We start from the raw sequence: 7940 nt of genomic DNA on the forward strand, positions 1-7940 counted from the left end.
CCGCTTCTGTTCTTGCTTGCACCTTTGGGGAGCTGGCGGTCACAGGCGAGACAGCGGTCCCTGGTGAATCTTCCCAAGGGACCATATGCACGGCCGGCGCTTGATATTATGCATGTACATGCTAATGGTGATATATTATTTGGAAAATAAGTGCAGTGATTGATGCAGCTAATAAATGTGAATAAATGCCTTTTGCAAGGTATTCCACTGCGCTCTCCACCAACTCACGCTATATAACGCCATCCGCGACCTTAAAAACGTTGTTTTGTGGTTATTAAAGCATTCTTAAAATACAAAAAAAAAGGGGGGGGGGGGGGGGGGGGGAGGGTGGTACTGAAGCGCCGCTTTTAGGCGAAGTGACAGCATTAATGACTCCTGTTTGAGGCTCCCTTCGTGGATCCTGTAGTCTATGTTTTTTATTTATTCAATTATTTATTTCTTTATTTCAACATCTAACAGAGTTATTACAGGAGTGGACATTAAATTGGATTGTGTACACATGGAAAAAAATGCTCAGAACATTAGACGCAGACATTCTCAGAAATGAGAAAAACGAAGGACTGCCTTTTCGGTAAGTCCAACAAAATTGTCAAGGCGATGAAGGAACAGCGCAAGGAACGGAGACACAGTGACACGAGGAAGCTTTCTCGTGTCACTGTGTCCCGTCCCTTGCGCTGTTCCTTCACTATGCAAAACCAACTATCCCGCCAACTCGCTCTTATAAAATTGTCAGACGATGACTGCAGTGCTAGATTGATGCAGTTCATTACACTCTCATACTGACTGAGGAAAGTAGGAATAAAAGAATGATCTATTATTACAGGGAAATTCTACTCTATTCGGCTGAATCTGTCGAGTCTAGTTGTGGAGGGTATGCTGCCGGGCTAGTTGGTTATCCATGAAGTCAAGAATTTAGCGCAAAAATAAAGAACGCTGGACGGAGAAGGACACATAAGACTATCGAATAGCGCGAGTATATTTAAGTTTGATAAAATATGAGTAATTTAGGAAGAAAGAAGCCAATAGTCGGCGAGGCCAAGGAAAGAATTGGGGATTATGGTTTATGTCTTTTTTTTTTTTTTTTAAATTCGGTTCTGGCAGTCTTGAAGCCATAGGTATCGTAAGAGGGTTCTAGCACAGCTTTCGCCCTCGCTCTTGATCACGTTCTACGTGACGCTGGCGGTAACACAGGACGTTCCACGTCCGCCGCTGTGGTTGAGGGTGGCGCTGGTGAACACTCTCAAGGTTCGTATACAGACAACATTAATACCCGAGAAAGTAGCAGGGGGGGACAGCGGCCGATGTAGCCCAGTTGGAAGAGCACCGGACGCGATATTCGGAGGTCGTGGGTTCGGTCCCCACCATCGGCACGTTGTTTTTTCTTCTACTTTGTGTTTAATTATCTTTCCCCTAAGCAGATTACATTACTCATTTCTGTGATTATCCAAGTAAAAATTAAAAAAAAAAAAAGACATAAAACATAATCCCCAATGCTTTCCTTGGCCTCGCCGACTGTTGGCTTCTTTCCTTCATGTATTATAACGAGTACCCTCATTTCCCCTTCATTTATCTTCATGAGTAATTTAGGGTATACATGGGTTACGGAGTAGTTGAAACAGGAACTTGAAACGCTGCAGTTCCGCTCGACTACCCTTTGCTACTCTCCTAATCACTAATATTTTAATCTGTGCCTCTTTTATTCCACACATACTCTTTACCATACATTCGTAAGCTACCACATTATATGGAAGACCACCCGGAATTCAAGGGTGCTGTGCTGGATCTCAGTGACAACTGGACGCCATTTTGTCCCAATGAGAATTTCCGCATATGCAAACAGCTGCTAAGGTGGAACTTGGGTGTTTTGTCTCAACCCGCATGTACTTCTTGTTTGCATTAAATCTGCAGCGTTAAATAATCACATGGTGATATTACATCTGATTACAGGTTAACCGGAGAGGAAGTCCCGTAATCATGTTTGCTTGAATGACAGATAAAACTGCCACATGACTAGGATTAGTTGCATACCAGGCAGCGTAACGGTACCTCAGCTGCACGAGCGCAATGGACCAGAGTCGCACTGGACTACAAGACGTTCGGGACCATGTCATTCATGAAGGGATTCGTAAGACATTGGCTGACACTCACTCACTAACTCACTCACTAAATCGATTGGTCGATCAGTCGATCAAACAATGAGTGAAGGGGGGGGGGGGGGGGCAAGTTGGTGAATCGCTAGACACGTATGGAGTGCAGTGGAATAAACTTTATTAAGATGCCTTCGGCATTTCGTTAGCATTTACCTCATTACACAGGTTCACCAATTATGCGCACGAGCGATCTGCTTCCTGCGGTGACCTGGGTTAGTATTATGCAACCATCTCCTTTGTTATAATTTAATTGTCATCATGTCGCCCATCGTGCAGCCTAGGAAGTTCTGGTGCACACTTGAGCACACCAAAAGACCAAATAAAGAACACTAACATGTACCAGGATTCCACAACGGTTGTCAACGAGAGGCGCGCGACGTCTAAAATACGTGCCTCTGGTACCAATGCCGGAGAATGACCTTGAATCGGAGGTATTCTAGTGCACTGTATTGGAGGGGTGTATGGATGGTGACGGTCGCAGCGGTCGCTGCTATGCGTCCGTCAATGCCGCCTTTCAACTAGGAAGCTTGTGTTGCTACGCGAATCTCGCGTTCCTTCAAGCAAAAACAAAGGGCCGACTTCTCGGCTTTCTTTAACCACGTCATGCTGACAAAGACGGGCAAAGGGAACTGTTTCATTTGAACGGCCTTGGTTGGACGATACGGCCGGACCGCCGCAGCAACCGCGGCGCCAGTCTCACCGAACTCGATATATTCTGGCGCCGAAACCGATCATGCCCAGACCGTGTCTCCTCTCTTTCTCGTCTGAGCGGCGGCTGTTCAAGGCAATGTCCGAAGCGCGTGCTTCGACGGCTTGAGTTTCAACGATTCGCTTCTTCCCTACGCCTGTTGTTGACTGAATGGCGAAAAGAAAATGCACGGCCAACACGTGCCTGCCAACAGGCTTTGGCTTAGCCGCCACCGCTGCCTCGTGCGGACAGAGGACAGAGAGAGACCTCGGTCTGCCACCGGAGCTTGCGACCATGGGATGTACAACAGATAGCCCTAGTGGCGAGACTACCCCCCCCCCCCCCCCCTTCTGTCTGCTGTTAGCTTCCTAGCCCCAGAGGGACAGGAGCATGACATCACACTCTCATATCGTTCGCTGCCCCGTCTCTCCCATGTCCGCATGCGTCGCATATGGCATGACGCGAGACCCACGCGCTTCGAGGCGTCTGGAACTGTCTAAAAATAAGTACAGACGCATTGCGAACGGTGGTCATACGAGGCCCGTGGACCTTGAACGGCGAAGAGCGTCTTGCAGAGCACAGCCGGGCGGCGAAACCGAATCGCCCATGTCTGCAATGCATCTGCGTCCTAAACGCGCGATTGGTTTTGCTGAGGTGAGGGCCGAACACGTGCTTATGCTGGAAGCACTGCCAACACAAATCTCCTTTCATCGTGGCGTAGTCTTTTTGTTTTCTCCTATGTACGCGATTTATCACTAACTTGTCTTGATTCTTTTTTCCTACGTCCATCGCATCGAAGAGCCAACCTTGTGCAATACGCGCTTTTAACTGTATGGTCGTCACTATAATTTTATAGTGATGGAGACAGCTGCACTTTTGGTCATGCAGTTGGCGTCACGTGCAAATAAAGCTGGCAACCCCACGCTGATAATAATGACCTCTCGAAATATCAGAGGGAGAAGGAGAAGGAAAGGAGGATATTAGCCGGATCAGATGGGTGTCACTGTTGACCAACCTGTACCGCCCTCGTGAGGAACCCAAGCAGACTGTCCACAAGCATGGTGCCCTAATATAAAGGAGTGTTTTACAGACATTTATTACTGTCCTTTGTAGTTGGGCATTGCCCCGTCCAGAGCAACGCAATGCATGCATATATATATATATATATATATATATGGTGGATTATTTGGTTCGATGCGCAGGATCTTAGCAATGTGTTACCATTTTTCGTAAACTCACTTGTGTAGTTTAATTTTGATTCCATTGCAACCGTCATCGTATTTTTGGTCACATTTCTGTTTATAAAATCTGGACGCCACCGACGCCTGTGAGTTTCGCCTTCATGACACTCCGAATATTATCGCATTAAAACACGGTCTTCATATAGCATATGTTCAGTTATCAAGAAGTGATGTTGACTATGACGATGCAGAACAACACGAGTGCTGATTTGTAAAAGCAACACCGGTGGATAGATAGCACAGGAAAGTTGCTTCGCGCCGAAGTAAGTTAGGAGGAAGACGAAGGCATAGAGTTCAATACGCATAGAGATGACGGTTAAAGAACTCACCTGTGTTCCATAAAGGCGCACTTGAGATTGATACAGATTCCTATAAGCGCGAAGACGACATGGAGGCTCTGGATAAAATTAGGGGGACGCTAAGACACGATAACACCTTTAATGTCGCTTTTGAATTCCGCAATTGTTTATATATTTTTTACTTCGTTTTGGGGGAAATTAATGCGGAGTATCTATCTCACTACCCGATGGACCGCTACACATACAATTAACATAAATCATTGGTGCGGGTACCTATCACAACTAGATTTCAACCTGACTAGCAGGTGGATGCTAAATGAGAAGCGAAATGGTATGACGTCATCCTGAACGCTGCGCAAAGTACGGTTGGGGAACAAATTTTATTATACGTAATCATATGCGTGCAACAGAGTTCGATTCCGTTCGTCTCAAATACTTCTTTCAATTCTTTGCATCCTGCTGATTTCCGCGTTACAACCACAACGCCGACGCCGGCTTTTCCGAGGCAAGGGACCCTTACGGTGTTGCGACAAAGCCAGCTTCAGTGTATCAAGTCCGCTCCCAAGCCACCACAAGAAGGGACAGGGAAGCTTCATCGGCAACACCTTCGCGAGACGCGTAAATGGAGTTACATGGACTATGCGCCCCAGTTTAGCTACAGTCCCGTTACATGAATCGCGTGTATAGACCTCGTTGTTGACCCTTTCAAAGCGTTGTGTACCTTCCGAAACCGGTGATCCTGCATGCTCATGCGGGAGTACTATGATATTGTAACATGAAGAAAGAAACGATTGGCCTGAATTTTTCGCCAGGCCCCGCATTCTGAGGGTATTAGGGACCTATCTGGTGGTGGATAGATCCTTCTGTTTAGCCTGGGAGTCTCAGAGAGCTCCTTGTAGGTGACGAGGGAATCTTTGTCTCCGGGTAGCGGAGACAAAGCGTGCGTGCGTGCTGTTAAGTGCGGACGGCTAGATGCTCTCCCTTCACCAGCTCGAAGACTCGCTCCGACAACTACTTCTAACACGTGGCTCCGACGGCCAAGCGCTTTTCCTCACTGCCCAGTAGAATAAAAATAATAATAAAAGAAAACGTCGACAGGACACGCAGAAGTGACGTAGTAGCACGTGATTGCGCGTTCACGGGTATGCAAAAGTGGGAGGGTATTTTTGCACACCGTGAACGCGCAATCAAGTATTTGTTGCTAACTTGGCCGGTCTGGTTATGTATTTCGATTGGTGTCTCTGAAGAAGTCACGGAAGAAGGTGGCAAGTAGATCTAAAGAAAAGAACCTCACAGTGGCCGCAAAAAACCTTAGATGAACTCGCCATTTTCACGAGGAATGACACCGGATCTTTCGACGACGGGGAAAAAAAAAAAAATGTCTCAAAGTGGACCATGGGATCTTCACAACCATCTCATAGTGATCGGCAGCGCGCGTCGTCTACTGGCGCCGTCAACACGTGCACCACTTTTCTGCACCTTCTCCTCGGAGGGTCGGGTTAATTTCTTTTTATGACATTACCCATCACTTCAGGCTGGAAAGGCGCACATATCCCCCCTCCCCCCCTTCAAATCTTTAACAAATGCGCAGGAAGTTGCCTGGCGCCGACTACAAAAAACACGCTCCCTCCTAAATCCGGCGGTGCTTGCCCTAATGTACTAAAGCCAGTACAACCAAAGCTGCAGTAAATGCGGCGAAAGAGCGATACAGTATACGATCACATTCTCTGTAACTGCGCAAATAATCCACCTACGGTGGAATTAATACAGCTCCCTTCTCCCGAGCAGTGGAAAGCCGTGCTGGTCAGCTCGGACCCGAATGATTCAACTACGGGCCGTCGAGCGGGCCATTGAGGTCGCCGCCAGCCATGGATAACGGCCATCTATTACGTCCCTCCTTAGGCCTGCTTGAGCGACGAAATAAATTTTTTGCAATCCAATGCACCAGAGCGGCACCACGACCGCACAAAAATCAATCGCGGACGGTAGCGCAGGGAACGCTGTGAACCGAGCGCTTTGGTGCAGTGCACCGCGAACCGGTTCCGGCGGTGCTGAAAACCACGGCTGAATCGAACGCAGCTTATAGTAAATTCTAGATTATAGGAAAGAAGGGCATTGCATTTGCAGTTTTCTTCATGGACACCTGAGGCGCATATCCCCCACCGCGCTCATCTACTTGAAGGTCAAATGCCGATGACCTTGGCTCCTGGTCTCGCTCGGCGCTTGTCTTGCGTCGACGAAACTGTCGCACCTCTGCGACTCGCCCGGGTTAACCAACACCCCCTAGACTAGTCAGGTGTTAGGCGAAAACGCCTTTAGGACAGATAGCTTGCGCTCCAACTTCGGCCTTTCTTCAGTCGCGTCAACCACCCCTCGCTTTTATGGAGATGCATAGGCGCGGTACTCCATAGACCTCGGATTCGAGCCTTTCGTAGCATAATGAAGCAGCTTGTGCTCACCTGAGTGCAGTTTCCTGCTCTAAGAAAGTAAAAATGCATAGTAAACTATAGACCTGTTCATCGGGGGAGGGAGATGTCGAGCCTCTTCTCTGGACTGCAGACAAATCGGTTCCGCTGCGGCTTCCACCGTGCTAGCAATAAGCGCAAAATGCAATCCAGCGAGCATTATGGCGGCGCCAAGTGACCACTTATTGAAAAGATGTATAGGAGGAATAAGCAATGCTGACGAACCTACTTCGCATGTGATTGACTATGCAAATCGGCTGTAATTTTTTAGTGCCAAGCACTCATGCGATCGTCAGAGCCGAGCAACGATCTTGCATGTGCCCGATTCCGCATTGGCCCACCAGGTTATGACGTCACAGTCCACGTGTGCTGACGCGAGTAATGGCCAAAAAGGCACACTAGATCACATTATTTAGGAATGCGTTGACTCCCCAGGCTCCGGCATGAACATTAATAGTAGAGAAGCCTGGGAGATTTGGCTGCGGAGCGGAGACCCCGCCGTTCAGCAGCAGGCCACCCGCCTGGCGGATGAGGCCGTGAAGAACTCATGTATCTTCACTAGTCCTTAGTCTGCGGGGCTCCCCCCCCCCCCCCCCCCCCCTCTCCCTCTGGCCGGCGTGCCGGGGGAGGCAAACGGAGAGCCCGTTTCTGGTGGAATAAAAGTTTGCCTACATTCATTCAACGGCGCTTTTAACATGGTAGCATTGCCTAGCAAAATCGCCTAATAAATGGATGGTCCACCCCTTGTAAAAAAAAAAAAAAGAAAAAATGCCGCCGCAGCATGTTCAAACCCTGGAATTCCTCGTGGCAAGAGTATGACGTCATAGCTATCGCCGCAACTGTCATGCGCACTGCTTGTCGTCGTATTCATCAAGGTAAAACCGTGGGCAAAAGCTTTTGCACGTCCTATTAGGTCTAAGTGTGCCATTATCTATTTTTTACTCAAATTTACAATTCTAGAACCACCAAAACGTCAGTTCAAATAAGCTGGAGGCTATGTGCACAAAGAGAAAATGTGCAAAAGGTGCTGCTTTTCGATTTTTTTTTTTTTTTTTTACACACACCTGACAGCATGCTTGCATTTCAGTTTTACTAAG

This window comes from Amblyomma maculatum, chromosome 9, assembly GCF_055883805.1.
Source record: "Amblyomma maculatum isolate TAMU_Amacu chromosome 9, ASM5588380v1, whole genome shotgun sequence".
Taxonomy (NCBI): domain Eukaryota; kingdom Metazoa; phylum Arthropoda; class Arachnida; order Ixodida; family Ixodidae; genus Amblyomma; species Amblyomma maculatum.